This window comes from Bos javanicus, chromosome 3 (assembly GCF_032452875.1).
Source record: "Bos javanicus breed banteng chromosome 3, ARS-OSU_banteng_1.0, whole genome shotgun sequence".
NCBI classification, from domain to species: Eukaryota; Metazoa; Chordata; class Mammalia; order Artiodactyla; family Bovidae; genus Bos; species Bos javanicus.
This window is the reverse complement of record NC_083870.1, coordinates 104,063,264-104,081,835: the sequence shown is the minus strand read 5'-3', so window position 1 is coordinate 104,081,835 and position 18,572 is coordinate 104,063,264. Positions and strand designations below refer to the sequence as shown.

Sequence of the window (18,572 nt, the reverse complement as noted above, 5' to 3'; positions counted from 1 at the left end):
TGTTGCCTCAACAATTTAGGGACAATGACCCTCAACAACAGGAAATAGTTATGGAACGAAAACAATGCCCTTTTCCCTTGGCAACATAATTCTCCTAAAAGAAAACGGGGGAATGAGAGAGTCAATTTCTAGGCAGGTTGATAAGAAGTCTGGGGTTCCTTAGGAGGAGAAAGGGATTTGGGGTTCTCAAAGAGGAGATAGGGGTCTGGAATTCTCAAGGAGGAGGGAAGGACAAACGTCTTTTTTTTTTTTTTTTCTGTCTCTACATTCCTTAATCTTAGTCACATAAAACCTTTTTTTCTTTAAGCCCAGAGCTGATGATTGCAAGAAAAAAAACCCTCATCTTCTGAACTCTAAGTTCAGTTCAGTTCAGTTAGTCATGTCTGACTCTTTGCAACGCTATGGACTGCAATACGCCAGGCTTCCCTGTCCATCACCAACTCCCAGAGCTTACTCAAACTCATGTCCATTGAGTCGGTGATGCCATCCAACCATCTCATCCTCTGTTGTCCCCTTCTCCTCCCACCTTCAGTCTTTCCCAGCATAAGGGTCTTCTCAAATGAGCCAGTTCTTCACATCAGGTAGCCAAAGTACTGGAGTTTCAGCTTCAGCATCAGTCCTTCGGAGTATTCAGGACTGATTTCCTTTAAGATGGACTGGTTGGATCTGCTTGCAGTCCAAGGGACTCTCAAGAGTCTTCTCCAACACCACACTTCAAAAGCATCAATTCTTCGGTGCTCAACTTTCTTTATAGTCCAAATCTCACATCCATACATGACCACTGGAAAAACCATAGCTTTGACTAGATGGATCTTTGTTGGCAAAGTAGTGTCTCTACTGTCTAATATGCTGCCTAAGTTGGTCATAACTTTCCTTCCAAGGAGCAAGCATCTTTTAATTTCATGGCTGCAGTCACCATCTGCTGTGATTCTGGAGCCCAAAAAAATAGTCTCCCACTGTTTCCCCATCTATTTGCCATGAAGTGATGGGACCAGATGCCATGATCTTAGTTTTCTGAACGTTGAGTTTTAAGCCAACTTTTTCACTCTCCTCTTTCACTTTCATCCTTTCATCAAGAGGCTCTTTAGTTCTTTGTTTTCTGCTGTAAGTGTGGTGTCATCTGCATATCTGAGGTTATTAAGATTTCTCCCAGCGATCTTGATTCCAGCTTGTGCTTCTTCCAACCCAGCATTTCTCATGATGTACTCTGCATATAAGTTAAATAAGCAGGGTGACAGTATGCAGCCTTGATATACTCCTTTCCCGATTTGGAACCAGTCTGTTGTTCCATGTGCAGTTCTAACTGTTGCTTCTTGACCTGCATACAGATTTCTCAGGAGGCAGGTCAGGTGGTCTGGTATTTCCAACTCTTTCAGAATTTTCCACAGTTTGTTGTGATCCACACAGACAAAGGCTTTGGCATAGTCAGTAAAGCAGAAATCAATGTTTATCTGGAACTCTCTTGCTCAAGGATATGTTTTTCCTTAAATTCTGTACCAATGACTATATAACAACAATGTATCCTGCTTGAGGACATGTTTCTCCTTCTTGAGAACCTTCTGAATAATCCTGTCATTTTTCAAATGTATATTATTGGAGTGGGTCTGGTAAGACCTTTCCATTGTTAGTTTTAATCCCATTATCTTAAAATGTATATTGTGGGAGTGGGTCTTATAAAACCTTGACAACCTTGAGACATTATTTTGATTTATTGTAATAACCAATTGAAAAAGTATATAACTCCCTTTTCTAAGACTAGCGATGGGGGCACTCTCCATCCCTCTTCTGATGTCTATGTCAGCAGCTTTCTCTATTTTTTACTTTAATAAAACTCTGCTACACAAAAGCTCTTGAGTGATCAAGCCTGGTCCCTGGTCCTGAAGCTAAATCTTCTTTTTCGGAGATCATGAATCCAACATCATTCATGGTAAACTATCAGTAGTGTAGATTAAGAAAGGCCAGGAGGTCTTGGTAAACTTTGGGCCACATTTTGGTACATCCAGAATGGCCACAACATAATTATTACATTAGTGTTACCACTCATCTTTGTACACCACCTCTATAGGGACCACAAAGAACTTTACTGAGTGGACATATTTCCCTTGAAATGTGATAACAGACCAAATATATACACATATATATATATGAAACAAATCATGGGAAACATTTAGTTGTATCTCACACCTAGATTGAAAGGAACATTCGTTGAGCCCATGACTAACTTATTTCACGGTGCTATCTGCACTGCCCCCGTGACAGCCATCACACACCTTTCTGGAAAACACGTGTGGGCTTTGTAGCCACACCTCTGGTCTTCCACCAGCGTGGGTTCTTTTCCTCATGGGAGTTGGCTCAGTTCAGCTAATTTGTGCCTGATTCAGGTGTTTGTTGATGACTTTCTTAAACACTTTGTGACACTTCCACTGAGACTATGGGACTAGCATTTTAGAGTTGGTGTTACAAGGAAACCCAAAGGAAGCTAAAAAATTTCACCTCTGGCAGGAGCTTTTCCTAATAGGAGAAAGTAAAAGTATTTAAAATAAATGGACACCAATCTCAAATGATACAGGCAAAGAGACACAGTTTCCTGATGACTTTTAGAAAACATACTTTTAAAAAACGACAAAGTAGAGGGTGTGGAGAAAAGGGAACCCTCTTACACTGTTGGTGGGAATGCAAACTAGTACAGCCACTATGGAGAACAGTGTGGAGATTCCTTAAAAAACTGGAAATAGAACTGCCTTATGATCCAGCAATCCCACTGCTGGGCATACACACTGAGGAAACCAGAAGGGAAAGAGACATGTGTACCCCAATGTTCATCGCAGCACTGTTTGTAATAGCCAGGACATGGAAGCAACCTAGATGTCCATCAGCAGATGAATGGATAGGAAAGCTGTGGTACATATACACAATGGAGTATTACTCAGCCATTAAAAAGAATACATTTGAATCAGTTCTAATGAGGTGGATGAAACTGGAGCCTATTATACAGAGTGAAGTAAGCCAGAAGGAAAAACATAAATACAGTATACTAACGCATATATATGGAATTTAGAAAGATGGTAACAATAACCCGGTGTACGAGACAGCAAAAGAGACACTGATGTATAGAACAGTCTTATGGACTCTGTGGGAGAGGGAGAGGGTGGGAAGATTTGGGAGAGTGACATTGAAACATGTAGAATATCATGTAAGAAACGAGTTGCCAGTCCAGGTTCGATGCATGATGCTGGATGCTTGGGGCTGGTGCACTGGGACGACCCAGAGGGATGGTGTGGGGAGGGAGGAGGGAGGAGGGTTCAGGATGGGGAACACATGTATGCCTGTGGTGGATTCATTTTGATATTTGGCAAAACTAATACAATTATGTAAAGTTTAAAAATAAAATAAAATTTAAAAAAAGAAGAAGTTAAATAAGCAAGATAACAACAACAACAAAAAAAATAAAATCACTGATGTCAAAAAAAAAAAAAACCAACAAAGTAATTCTGTTAAACCAGCAGCCACCTTTATATCTAATGATTCCCCACAAGAGACATTCTCATTAGAAGCCAGACATTGTAAGAATATTTACTCTAACCATCTAATCAGGCTATTATTTCACAGAGCTGAAGCAATCAAAAGAGAATGTTCACAAGGTCCCAACACCACAAATTTGCTCACCCAATTGTATGTATGACTATTACTCTTTCTTGTTTTCTGTTATTATTTCAGTTCAGTTCAGTTCAGTTCAGTTGCTTAGTCGTGTCTGACTCTTTGTGACGCCATGAATCGCAGCACGCCAGGCCTCCCTGTCCATTACCAACTCCCGGAGTTTACTCAAACTCATGTCCATCGAGTCAGTGATGCCATCCAGCCATCTCATCCTCTGTCATCCCCTTCTTCTCCTCCCCGAGTCCCTCCCAGCATCAGGGTCTTTTCCAATGAGTCACCTCTTCGCATGAGGTGGCCAAGGTATTGGAGTTTCAGCTTCAACATCAGTCCCTCCAATGAACACCCAGGACTGATCTCCTTTAAGATGGACTGGTTGGATCTCATTGCAGTCCATGGACGTTCAAGAGTCTTCTCCAACACCAAAGTTCAAAAGCATCAATTCTTAGGTGCTCAGCTTTCTTCACAGTCCAACTCTCACATCCATACATGACTACTGGAAAAACCATAGCCTTGATGAGACGGGCCTTTGTTGGCAAAGTAATGTCTCTGCTTTTGAATATGCTATCTAGGTTGGTCATAACTTTCCTTCCAAGGAGTAAGTGTCTTTTAATTTCATGGCTGAAATCACCGTCTGCAGTGATTTTGAAGCCCCAAAAAATAGTTTGACACTGTTTCCACTGTTTCTCCATCTATTTCTGATGAAGTGATGGGACCAGATGCCATGATCTTTGTTTTCTGAATGTTGAGCTTTAAGCCAATCTTTTCACTCTCCTCTTTCACTTTCATCAAGAGGCTCTTTAGTTCCTCTTCACTTTCTGCCATGAGGGTGGTGTCATCCGCATATCTGAGGTTATTGATATTTCTCCCCGCAATATTGATTCCAGCTTGTGCTTCTTCCAGTCCAGCGTTTTTCATGATGTACTCTGCATATAAGTTAAATAAACAGGGTGACAATATACAGCCTTGACGTACTCCTTTTCCTATTTGGAACCAGTCTGTTGTTCCATGTCCAGTTCTAACTATTCCTTCCTGACCTGCATATAGGTTTCTCAAGAAGCAGGTCAGGTGGTCTGGTATTCCCATCTCTTTCAGAACTTTCCACAGTTTATTGTGATCCACACAGTCAAAGGTTTGGCGTAGCCAATAAAGCAGAAATAGATGTTTTTCTGGAACTCTCTTGCTTTTTCCATGATTCAGCAGATGTTGGCAATTTGATCTCTGGCTCCTCTGCCTTTTCTAAAACGAGCTTGAACATCTGGAAGTTTACGGTTCACGTATTGCTGAAGGCTGGCTTGGAGAATTTTGAGCATTACTTTACTAGTATGTGAGATGAGTGCAATTGTGGGGTAGTTTGAGCAGGGCCTAGATCTGATAGATAGAGTGCCTGATGAACTACGGAATGAGGTTCGTGACATTGTACAGGAGACAGGGATCAAGACCATTCCCATAGAAAAGAAATGCAAAAAAGCAAAATGGCTATCTGGGGAGGCCTTACAAATAGCAGTGAAAAGAAGAGAAGCGAAAAGCAAAGGAGAAAAGGAAAGATATAAACATCTGAATGCAGAGTTCCAAAGAATAGCAAGAAGAGATAAGAAAGCCTCCTTCAGCGATCAATGCAAAGAAATAGAGGAAAACAATAGAATGGGAAAGACTAGGGATCTCTTCAGGAAATCAGAGATACCAAAGGAACATTTCATGCAAAGATGAGCTCGATAAAGGACAGAATTGGTATGGACCTAACAGAAGCAGAAGATATTAAGAAGAGATGGCAAGAACACACAGAAGAACTGTACAAAAAAGATCTTCATGACACAGATAATCATGATGGTGTGATCACTCACCTAGAGCCAGACATCATGGAATGTGAAGTCAAGTGGGCCTTAGAAAGCATCACTACGAACAAAGCTAGTGGAGGTGATGGAATTCCAGTTGAGCTATTCCAAATCCTGAAAGATGATGCTGTGAAAGTGCTGCACTCAAGATGCCAGCAAATTTGGAAAACTCAGCAGTGGCCACAGGACTGGAAAAGGTCAGTTTTCATTCCAATCCCAAAGAAAGGCAATGCCAAAGAATGCTCAAACTACCGCACAATTGCACTCATCTCACACGCTAGTAAAGTAATGCTCAAAATTCTCCAAGCCAGCCTTCAGCAATAAGTGAACCGTGAACTTCCTGATGTTCAAGCTGGTTTTAGAAAAGGCAGAGGAGCCAGAGATCAAATTGCCAACATCTGCTGAATCATGGAAAAAGCAAGAGAGTTCCAGAAAAACATCTATTTCTGCTTTATTGACTATGTCAAAGACTTTGACTGCATGGATCACAATGAACTGTGGAAAATTCTGAAAGAGATGGGAATACCAGACCACCTGACCTGCCTCTTGAGAAATCTGTATGCAGGTCAGGAAGCAACAGTTAGAACTGGACATGGAACAACAGACTGGTTCCAAATAGGAAAAGGAGTACGTCAAGGCTGTATATTGTCACCCTGTTTATTTAACTTATATGCAGAGTACATCATGAGAAATGCTGGACTGGAAGAAACACAAGCTGGAATCAGTATTGGGGGGAGAAATATCAATAACCTCAGATATGCAGATGACACCACCCTTATGGCAGAAAGTGAAGAGGAGCTAAAAAGCTTCTTGATAAAAATGAAAGTGGAGAGTGAAAAAGTTGGCTTAAAGCTCAACATTCAGAAAACGAAGATCATGGCATCCGGTCCCATCACTTCATGGCAAATAGATGTGGAAACAGTGGAAACAGTGTCAGACTTTATTTTTCTAGGCTCCAAAATCACTGCAGATGGTGACTGCAGCCATGAAATTAAAAGATGCTTACTCCTTGGAAGGAAAGTTATGACCAACCTAGATAGCATATTCAAAAGCAGAGACATTACTTTGCCAACAAAGTTCCGGCTAGTCAAAGCTATGGTTTTTCCTGTGGTCATGTATGGATGTGAGAATTGGACTGTGAAGAAGGCTGAGCGCCGAAGAATTGATGCTTTTGAAGTGTGGTGTTGGACAAGACTCTTGAGAGTCCCTTGGACTGCAAGGAGATCCAACCAATCCATTCTGAAGGAAATCAGCCCTGGGATTTCTTTGGAAGGGCTGATGCTAAAGCTGAAACTCCAGTACTTTGGCCACCTCATGCGAAGAGTTGACTCATTGGAAAAGACTCTGATGCTGGCAGGGATTGAGGGCAGGAGGAGAAGAGGGTGACAGAGGATGAGATGGCTGGATGGCATCACCAACTCGATGGACGTGAGTCTGAGTGAACTCCGGGAGTTGGTGATGGATAGGGAGGCCTGGCGTGCTGCGATTCATGGGGTCGCAAAGAGTTGGACACGACTGAGCGACTGATCTGATCTGATCTTGGGCATTCGTTGGCATTGCCTTTCTTAGGGATGGGAATGAAAACTGACCTTTTCCAGTCCTGTGGCCACTGCTGAGTTTTCCAAATTTGCTGACATATTGAGTGCAGCACTTTCACAGCGTCATCTTTCAGGATTTGAAATAGTTCAACTGGAATTCCATCACCTCCACTAGCTTTGTTCATAGTGATGCTTTCTAAGGCCCACTTGACTTCACATTCCATGATGTCTGGCTCTAGGTGAGTGATCACACCATCGTGATTATCTGGGTCGTGAAGATCTTTTTTGTACAGTTCTTCTGTGTATTCTTGCCACCTCTTCTTAATATCTTCTGCTTCTGTTAGGTCCATACCAATTCTGTCCTTTATTGAGCCCATCTTTGCATGAAATATTCCCTTGTTATTTCTAATTTTCTTGAAGAGATCTCTAGTCTTTCCCATTCTGTTGTTTTCCTCTATTTCTTTGCATTGATCGCTGAGGAAGGCTTTCTTTTCTCTCCTTGCTATTCTTTGGAACTCTGCATTCAGATGCTTATATCTTTCCTTTTCTCCTTTGCTTTTCGCTTCTCTTCTTTTCACAGCTATTTGTAAGGCCTCCCCAGACAGCCATTTTGCTTTTTTGCATTTCTTTTCCATGGGGATGGTCTTGATCCCTGTCTCCTGTACAATGTCACGCACCTCCATCCATAGTAGTTCATGAGGCACTCTGTCTATCAGATCTAGTCCCTTAAATCTATTTCTCACTTCCACTGTATAATTATAAGGGATTCGATTTAGGTCTGGTGGTTTTCCCTACTTTCTTCAATTTCAGTCTGAATTGGCAATAAGGAGTTCATGATCTGAGCCACAGTCAGCTCCTGGTCTTGTTTTTGCTGACTGTATAGAGCTTCTCCACCTTTGGCTGCAAAGAATATAATCAATCTGATTTTGGTGTGGCCATCTAGTGATGTTCATGTGTAGAGTCTTCTCTTGTGTTGTTGGAAGAGGGTGTTTGCTATGACCAGTGCATTCTCTTGGCAAAACTCTATTAGCCTTTGCCCTGCTTCTCTCTGTACTCCAAGGCCAAATGTGCCTGTTACTCCAGGTGTTTCTTGACTTCCTACTTTTGCATTCCAGTCCCCTATAATGAAAAGGACATCTTTTTTGGGTGTTGGTTCTAAAAGGTCTTGTATGTCTTCATAGAACAGTTCAACTTCAGCTTTTTCAGCATTACCAGTTGGGGCATAGGCTTGGATTACCATGATATTGAATGGTTTGCCTTGGAAATGAACAGAGATCTTTGTGTTGTTTTTGAGATTGCATCCAAGTATTACATTTTGGACTCTTTTGTTGACCATGATGGCTACTCCATTTCTTCTAAGGGGTGCCTGCTCACAGTAGTAGATATAATGGTCATCTGAGTTAAATTCAGCCATTCCAGGCCATTTTAGTTCACTGATTCCTAGGATGTCGACGTTCACTCTTGCCATCTCCTGTTTGACCACTTCCAATTTGCCTTGATTCATGGACCTGACATTCCAGGTTCCTATGCAATATTGCTCTTTACAGCATTGGACTTTGCTTCTATCACCAGTCACATCCACAACTGGGTATTCTTTTTGCTTTGGCTCCATCCCTTCATTCTTTCTGGAGTTATTTCTCCACTCATCTCCAGTAGCACATTGGGCACTTACCGACCTGGGGAGTTCCTCTTTCAGTATCCTATCATTTTGCCTTTTCATACTGTTCATGGGGTTCTCAAGGCAAGAATACTGAAGTGGTTTGCCATTCCCTTCTCCAGTGGACTACTTCTGTCAGTTCTAAAGATTATTATTTAGGAACTTGCTATGTTTCCACCTATGTCAATCCTGCCATTTGGCATCAGAGCCCACTTACTCTTGCCCACTCCAGAATATTGCTCAAGCAGTTTTCCCCATCTTGCATCATTATTTCCCCCTGTGTACTTTATTATTATAATTGGCAGAGAAATAGGCTGTTCTTTTCCCCATTAAAAACATTCTCTTGATTTGAAAGCTATCATAAAGATGTTATTGTTTAGTCACTAAGTTGTGTCTAACTCTTGTGATCCCGTGGACTATAGCCCATCAGGCTCCTCTGTCCATGGGATTTCCCAGGCAAGAATACTGGAACAGGTTGCCATTTCCTTCTCCAGGGGATCTTCCCTACCCAGGGATCAAACCTTCTGCATTGGTATAGGTTACCACTGGGACACCAGGGAAGCCATCATAAAGATATTAATTCTTTCCAAATTGATTTAATGGTTCAACATAATTCTAATAACAGTATTCACTCTTTAAAAAAGAAGTTATTTAATTTAAATAATAGGTTATATAATTTTAAATCCTTCATTTACACTAAAGGCTAGTGAGGTTTAAGTGACCTTCCTAACGTGACATTGCTGGCTAGCTGGCAGTGTGAGACAGGACATGAATCAGGTCTCCTCATTCAGTGTTTTTTCCCTACTTCCTATGCTGCTTCCTCCATACTCCAGCTGATATCTGCTGTGTGCATTCACTTCCACTGAACATGACCAACTTATTTGATGCTGTCAAATAAAAACCATTCCTAGGAACCTGTAGCCGGCTTCAGGATAAAAAAAAAAAATCTGAAGCCTTCAGCAAGACATGACAAGATAAATACCAAACACTGATAATATGTTGTCAGCTTTCCAGGCAAGAAGAGACACTATTAATTTTTCTAAGAAATGAGTCACCTAACTTTGGTTTTTACCAAGAATTTAGCTCAGTAGGTACAGGACTGACTCTCAGTCAGCAGATCAGTTTGAAAGTCAATTATGCATAGTTGTTTCATTTCTATTCCTGAAATTATCTTTTATTTCCTTTCATCCCAGCAGTAAGAACTAAGTTCCAGTGGTTAGGACCATCTACTTCACAGTTCTTACTGTCTCTACATTGTGTGTTAGTCTCTCAGTCGTGTCTGATTCTTTGCAACCCCGTGGACTGGAGCCCCCAGGCTCCTCTGTCCATGGAATTCTACAGGCAAGAATACTGGAGTGAGTAGCCATCTCTACATTAGGTCTTTCTAATCTTCTTTGCTATAGTCAGGAACTCCTCAGCATACATCCCTTCTACACCCCCTCTTACCCTTGGCCTCTCCTTGGCTAGAACCCCCATCTAGTTTTACTGATGGTAACACAGAAGGAGAACCAAAAAAGTCTCTGGGTGGTGGATTAGAACCACCCTTACTTCTTAAGCTTCATGTTCTTCTGCAGAAAAACAGGGTCATAGGGCAGCAATATGAGAGACACAGGTTGAGAAATGTGCACACGTGTTTGACCACCTTTGATCTCACTGAGTCAGCAGTCCAGAGGACACAGCACGTGGCACCAGCAGCCACATTCTTGTCCACTGCTACTGAAGGGAGTGCCCCCTGGGGTGGAACTGTGATTTGGATGTGGCTAGAGGAGAGTGACATGACTGAGCGACTTCCCTTTCACTTTTCACTTTAATGCATTGGAGAAGGAAATGGCAACCCACTCCAGTGTTCTTGCCTGGAGAATCCCAGGGATGGGGGAGCCTGGTGGGCTTGCGTCTATGGGGTCGCACAGAGTCAGACACGACTGAAGCGACTTAGCAGCAGCAGCAGCAGCAGAAGAGAGTGAGAGGATGCCTCTTCCAGTTTCCGACTGCACTCTCCGTTGTGCGAGTGGAGAAGACTTCCAGGGAAAGAACTCAAACCAGATCCACAATTCACGTGCAGGTATGTCTGAGGAAAACAGGCAGGAGGAGAAGCTGACAGAAACCAATTTCAGGCAGGACTCCAGATTCCTAGGAGAGCAATCATCACAAAGGAACAGTGTGGTGTGCCCAGCCACAAGCAGCACCAGGGCTGGACAGCTGGTCAGCATGGTCGTTCTAGAACCAACATAACATTTATTACCCAAACTTATCTCGACCAGCTATTGCCCACTGGTATCTTGCATAAGTTCTGGGGAGGAGGGTGAGGGGTACACTTAGGCTGCAGGTAAAACTGAAAGACCTGCCTTTGAGAGCTATTCCCATCCAAGTGTGTGATTAAGTGTGAACATGGGTTGCCTGGGCATGGTAGTGGTTAGTGTCTAAGATGATTCTTAGTTTTTCTTAGTTTTTATTTTCTATCTTGATGAAAAATTTGCCAATGTCATAAAACAGAGAACCCAACAAGCCTTACAATTTACATAGCTAATTTCTGTATGCTTTTGATAACACTGCCATATTCGTGACCGTTTTTCACTATTTTTTGCCCTGGCATATTGGGAGGGCACATGAGGACTTTACAGTGAGACGGTGCGGTGGGGAGCCTGTGGTCCTTGCTGTTCTCCCAACATTGTGCTTGTGGTTGGCATCTCTCTGATGCAATGGCAAACAGAGGAGAGGGAGCTGTTTGTCTCCTTTTCAGAGAAAAAAGCAAGAGCTGAACTACTGCAAGCCCTTAGTGAACCTTCATCTGAATTAGAAAAAACCGTCTGGGGGGAGTTACAGTTCTAGGGAGCATAGATTGGTGCCCTTGCACAAGCAGAAAAAGTGCTTCATTCTCCTGGAACACACATGTGGGAAGGTGTATAATTTGAGCTTAGTGAACTGCATTTCACACTAGATTTTAGTCCCCGTGTGTGCCCTTGTGCACCGAACAACCTGAACAACTGTGCATAATTGTACAGCTGTGTGTATTGGTTCCTGTTAGAGCATCTGAGAAGCTCATACTGAGAGGAGACCTGCGAAAAAAACGCAGCATGAGCATCGGCCTGAGCGGCAGAGTGGTCAACAGTGGTCCAGCGAAGTGGTATCAGTGTTAAGGGAACCGCTGGAGCAAAGATCCACACAGAAAGTAAGCAGTGGTCAGTGTGGAACGGTAAGGATACAAACAGAAATAGTATGAAGCCTGGGTTGTTTGGTGGGAACACTTAAGATATTTACTGGGAACTCTCAGGCATTACACACAAGAATGTGGTGATTATGTCTTATATTGTTTGCCCAAACCTACACAAACTGTTTGAGTCTGGTGAAGCTCGTAATCATACCATCTGACTTCACAGTCATGGTGCCAAGCCGACCAAGGTACCACGGAGCCTTGGCCAGAATAAGGGGTAAGTTGATCAAATTTCTCTGGGGGAGTCTTTTCATTTGAGGCAGAAAAAAAAGGGCATCTGGTCTTCCAGATAAAGCACACTGAGAACACTGTGAAGAGATCTAACTTCCTTGCCATGTGGAAGAAGTTATATCCTTGGACAAGAGTGGGATCAACACACAGTAAGAAGAATGAGAGCGAAAGTTAGAGTGAGAGAGAATGAGAGTGAGCCAGAGAGAGAGAGAGAATGGAAGGGAGAGGGGTTGAGAGGTGAGAAAGACCAATTTGGAAAATATATTTTAGTCCCTAGATGTAGCTGTGACTGAAGTCTACTCCTACACTTCCAAGGACTGAAAGCCAGTATATTTCCTTTTCACTTACACTAGTTTAAACTGCATTTCTGACATTCTAAATGAACGACTTCTAACTAATATAGGCAGGGAGACTTGGAAGGGCTATGAGCCTTGAGTTATGCAACTTGAGCTATGCAACTACCTCTAATTCAAGAGACATTTTGAGCCTGGGAATCTCCAATGCATTACAAATTGCCAATACATCTTCATCTCATCAAGAACACTAGAGAGGGTGTGGTCAGGATGGCAGAGTAGGATGACCCTGAGCTCATCTCCTCCCATGGGCACACCAAAATTGCAACAACCCACAGAACAACTATTGAGGAGAATGACCTAAAGACAAGCAGAAAAGATTTCCCACAACTAAAGCTATAAAGAAGGAACCACAATGAGACAAGTAGGAGGGATGGAGGTACAGTGGAGTCCAGACTCAGAGAGGTGAACCACAAAGGGGAGGATAATCACAATTGCAGAGATTCTTTCCAAGGAGCAAGGGAAGCAAGCCCCACACCAGGTTCTCTAGATCTGGGGTCCTACACTGGGGTGATGAGCCCCGAGAATGTCTGGCTTTAAAGGGGGCTTGAATATGGGAGAGTCAGAGGGTTGTGGGAAATACAGGTTCCACTCTTAAAGGGCTCCCACAAAATCTGATGCTCTGAGATTTAGTATAGAGGCACCAATTTAAAAGAAGCCTGAGTGAGACCAAATTGCTGATCTTGGAGAGCCTCCAGGAGAAGCAGGAAGCAACTGACTTTCCCTAGGACAGAAATGTTGGTGGTAGCCATTTTGGGGAGCTCATCCTACCATTAAGATACTGGTATTGGCAAGCATAATTTTGGAGTCCTCTCTCTCCCCTATTAGCACTTTTCTACCAGTCAGTTGGCATCAGTCCTGGGGCCCTTTGGGCTACACAACCAGATGCCCCAGGACCCAGCCCTGCCTACCAATGGGCTGGAAGCCTCTGCATGAAGCAGGACCAATATGCCCAATATAGCACTTACCAATATGCCCACAGTAGTTGACCCTTTTAGGGCTTCTCAGGTGGCACTAATGGTAATCCACCTGATAATGCAGGAGACGCAAAGACATGCAGGTTCAACTCCTGGGTCAGGAAGATACCCTGGAGAAGGAAATGGCAACCCACTCCAGTATTCATGCCTGGAGAATTCCATGGACAGAGGAGCCTGGGGGGCTACAGTCTATGGGGCTGTAGAAAGTTGGACACAACTGAGTGACTAAATACATACACACACACACAGTTGACCCTTTAACAAAGCCCACAGAGAGGGCACCCCTAGAGCATGGTGACCAGAGGGGCAGTGCAGCAAAGGATGTCTCCTACAAAAGGTCACTTCAAGATTGGAAAAGAAAGCCAACCTACCTAATACGTAGACATAAAAACAGAGAATTAGGCAAAATGAGGTGACAAAGACTATATTCCAAGTGAAGGAATAAGATAAAATCCCAGAAGAACTAAATGAAGTGGAGACAAGCAATCCACCCAATAAAAGTTCAAGGTGATGATCATAAACATGCTCAATGAACTTGGGAGAAGAATGGATGAACACGGTGGAAAGGTTAACAAAGAGTTAATAAAATACAAAGAACCAAACAGACACAAAGAATACATAACTCAAATAAAAAATACACTAGGAGGAAACAACAGTAGATGAGATAATACAGAGGACTGGATCAAGAGTAAAAAGAAGACAGAGTAATGGAAATCACCCAAGCTGAACAGAAAAAACAAACAAACAGAATTTTAAAAAGAACGGTTTAAGAAATTTCTGAGAAAACATCAAGTATACATGCTAACATTCACATTATAGGGGTCCCAGAAGGAGAAGAGAGAAAGGGACAGAGAACTTATTTGAAAAGATAATAGCTGAGAACTTCCAACCTGAGAAAGGAAGCAGATATTGAGGTCCAGAATCAAAGAGAGTCCTAAGTAAGAAGAATCCAGAGATCCACACCAAAACATCATGTAATTAACATGGCAAAAATAAAGATAAAGAGAGAATGTTAAAAAGCAGCAAGGGAAAAGCAACTAGCTACATACAAAGGAATTCCCATAAGACTACCTGATGCTTTTCAGCAGAAACTTTGTAGGTAAGTAGGGAGTGGCACATTATACTCAAAGAGATGAAAGGGGAAACATACAACCAGAAATACTCTACCTAACAAGGCTATCATTCAGATTTGAAAGTGAGATAAAGAGTTTTACAGACAAGCAAAAGTTATAAGAGTTCCACATCGCTAAACTGGTTTTACAAGAAGTGTTAAAGGGACTTCTCTAAGTGCAAATGAGAAAACTAAAAACTAGAAATGTGAAAATTACAAAAGGAAAAAATCTCATTGATAAAGGCAAATATACAGTAAAGGCAGTACATTAACCAATTATAGAGCTAGTCAGAAGAGTAAGACAAAAGTAGTAAAATCATGTATAACCACAATAAGTAGTTCAGGAATATACAATCAAAAGATGTAAAATATGCAGTAAAAATATTATATGTGGGGCCAGGGGTAAAAATGCAGGGCTGTTAGAATGCATTCGAATTTAAGAGATTATCAACATAAAATAATCACATATATATATAGGTTGTTATATACCACATGCATGCATGCATGTTAAGTTGCTTCAGTCGGGTCTGACTGTGTGACCCTATTGACTGTAGCCCACCAGGCACCTCCAGGCAAGAATACTGGAGTGAATTACCATGCCCTCCTCCATGGGATTTTCCAGGCAAGAATACTAGAGTGGATTACCATGCCCTCTTTCAGGGGGATCTTCCCAACCCAGAGACTGAAACTGTGTGTCTTACATCTCCTATACTGGCAGGCAGGTTCTTTACCACAAGTACGACCTGGGAAGCATGGTAACCACAAATCAAAAATCTATGAGAGATACACATAAAAAAGGAGAAAGAAATCCAAACATAGCACTGAAGACCACAGTCATCATATTAAATGGGAAGAGTGTAAAACAAGAAGATAGGAACAAAAAAGAACTAGAAAAACAGAAAACAGTTAACAAAATGACAATAAGGACACCAACAGTCAGTTCAGTCGCTCAGTCATGTCTGACTCTTTGCAACCCCATGAATCACAGCACTCCAGTCCTCCCTGTCCATTACCAACTCCCAGAGTCCACCCAAACCCACATCCATTGAGTCAGTGATGTCATCCAACCATCTTATCCTCTGTCGTCCCCTTCTCCTCCTGCCCTCAATCTTTCCCAGCAACAGGGTCTTTTCAAATGAGTCAGTTCTTCGCGTCAGGTGGCCCAAGTATTGGAGTTTCAGCTTCAGCATCAGTCCTTCCAATGAACACCCAGGACTGACCTCCTTCAGAATGGACTGGTTGGATCTCCTTGCAGTCCAAGGGACTCTCAAGAGTCTTCTCCAACACCACACTTCAAAAGCATCAATTCTTTGGTGCTCAGCCTTCTTCATAGTCCAACTCTCCCATCCATACATGACCACTGGAAAAACCATAGCCTTGCCATAGCCTTTGTTGACAAAATAATGTCTCTGTTTTTTAGTATGCTGTCTAGGTTGGTCATAACTTTCCTTCCAAGGAGTAAGCGTCTTTTAATTTCATGGCTGCAGTCACCATCTGCAGTGATTTTAGAGCCCAGAAAAATAAAGTCTGACACTGTTTCCCCATCTATTTGCCATGAAGTGATGGGACTGGATGCCATGATCTTCGTTTTCTAAATGTTGAGCTTTAAGCCATCTTTTTCACTCTCCTCTTTCACTTTCATCAAGAGGCTCTTTAGTTCTTCTTCACTTTCTGCCATGAGGGTGGTACCATCTGCATATCTGAGGTAATTGATATTTCTCCCGGCAGTCTTGATTCCAACTTGTGCTTCTTCCAGCCCAGCATTTCTCATGATGTACTCTGTATATAAGTTAAATAAGCAGGGTGACAATATAGAGCCTTGACATACTCTTTTTCCTATTTGGAACCAGTCTGTTGTTCCATGTCCAGTTCTAACTATTCCTTCCTGACCTGCATATAGGTTTCTCAAGAAGCAGGTCAGGTGGTCTGGGATTCCTATCTCTTTCAGAATTTTCCACAGTTTATTGTGATCCACACAGTCAAAGGCTTTGGGATAGTCAATAAAGCAGAAATAGATGTTTTTCTGGAACTCTCTTGCTTTTTCCATGATCCAGTTGATATTGGCAATTTGATCTCTGGTTCCTCTGCCTTTTCTAAAACCAGCTTGAACATCAGGAAGTTCACAATTCATGTATTGCTGAAGGCTGGCTTGGAGAATTTTGAGCATTACTTTACTAGCGTGTGAGATGAGTGCAATTGTGCGGTAGTTTGAGCATTCTTTGGCATTGCCTTTCTTTGGGATTGGAATGAAAACTGACCTTTTCCAGTCCTGTGGCCACTGCTGAGTTTCCCAAATTTGCTGACATATTGAGCGCAGCACGTTCACAGCATCATCTTTCAGGATTTGAAATAGCTCAACTGGAATTTCATCACCTCCACCAGCTTTGTTCGTAGTGATGCTTCCTAAGCTCCACTTGACTTTACATTCAAGATTGGAATGATAGCCAGGATGTCTGGCTCAGGGTGAGTGTGAGTGATCACACCATCATGATTATCTGGGTCGTGAAGATCTTTTTTGTACAGTTCTGTGTATACTTGCCACCTCTTCTTAATATCTTCTGCTTCTGTTGGGTCCATACCATTTCTGACCTTTATTGAGCCCATCTTTGCGTGAAATGTTCCCTTGGTATTTCTAATTTCCTCGAAGAGATCGCTAGTCTTTCTATTGTTTTCCTCTATTTCTTTGCATTGATCGCTGAGGAAGGCTTTCTTATCTCTCATTGCTATTTTTTGGAACTCTGCATTCAAATGGGTATATCTTCCTTTTTCTCCTTTGCTTTTCGCTTCTCTTCATTTCACAGCCATTTGTAAGGCCTCCTCAGACAGCCATTTTGCTTTTTTGCATTTCTTTTTCTTGGGGATCGTCTTGATTCCTGTCTCCTGTACAATGTCATGAACCTCCTCCGTCCATAGTTCATCAGGCACTCTGTCCATCAGATCTAGTCCCTTAAATCTATTTCTCACTTCCACTGTATAGTCATAAGGGATTTGATTTAGGTCATACCTGAATGGTCTAGTGGTTTTCCCCACTTTCTTCAATTTAAGTCTGAATTTGGCAATAAGGAGTCCATCAGTAATTATATTTAAATGGACTAAATGCTCCAATCAAAAGACACAGAGTGGCTGAATGGATAAAAACAAGACCCACGTATATGCCGCCTACAAGAGACTCACTTCAGATCTCAAGACATACAAAGACTGAAAAGTGAGAGAATGGAAAATATATTCCATGAAATTGGAAAGAAAAAGGAATCTGGGGTACCGATACTGATATCAGATAAAACAGACTTTAAAACAAAGACTAGAACAAGAGACAAAGAGGGACATTACATAATGGTAAAGCAATCAATCCAACAAGAATATATAACAACTGTAAACACACATTCACTCAACATAGGAATACCAAGATACACAGCAAATATTAACAAACATAAAGAAAAATGGACAGTAACATAATAAAACTAGGGGACTTTTAACAGCCACTTATATCAATGGACAGAAAAATCAATAAGGAAACATTGAACTTAAATGACACATTAGAACTGATAGACATTAAATATCTGCAGAAATTTCCATCCAAAAGCAACAGAATACACATTCTTTTCAAGTGCACAGAGAACATTTTCCAGGAAAGCTCATAAGCTGCCTCGCTGAACAATAACAAAATTATACCAAAAAAAAAAAGAGATTAATTCCTAAGATCTTTCTGGTAAAGCCTTTTGGAACATAAAGAACATTTACCAAATGAGTATCCCTCTCAATATATTGGTTTTGCATACTCAGATATTCATATTTTAAAGACACATATATTTAAAGATATACAAATAAATATCTTCAACTAAATTAAGTCTGTAAAGATTGCATTTTGTTTCAGTGATATGTCACAAAGCTGAGACTCTATTCCCATCTTGGACCAGTGAGCTTCAAACAGAAGGTATCAATGACACTTATTAATCCTAACATGGACAAATTTATTCATAGGTCAGGCATAATAAAGTCTTAGCA

General features: G+C 41.8%; 1 long non-coding RNA gene across 2 annotated transcripts in view; it reads right to left on the bottom strand.

Annotated features, from left to right (window-relative positions):
- Positions 1–18,572, bottom strand: part of LOC133244742 (uncharacterized) — a 41,987-nt gene that overhangs the window by 14,526 nt on the left and 8,889 nt on the right. Inside the window, exon 4 of one of the 2 annotated variants that reach the window (XR_009735502.1) lies at positions 6,925–10,752. The exons of the other annotated variant lie outside the window; for it this stretch is intronic. This is a non-coding gene — a long non-coding RNA (uncharacterized LOC133244742). Of the gene's footprint in view, positions 1–6,924; positions 10,753–18,572 lie in introns of those variants that run through there. 2 annotated transcript variants of the gene reach the window in all.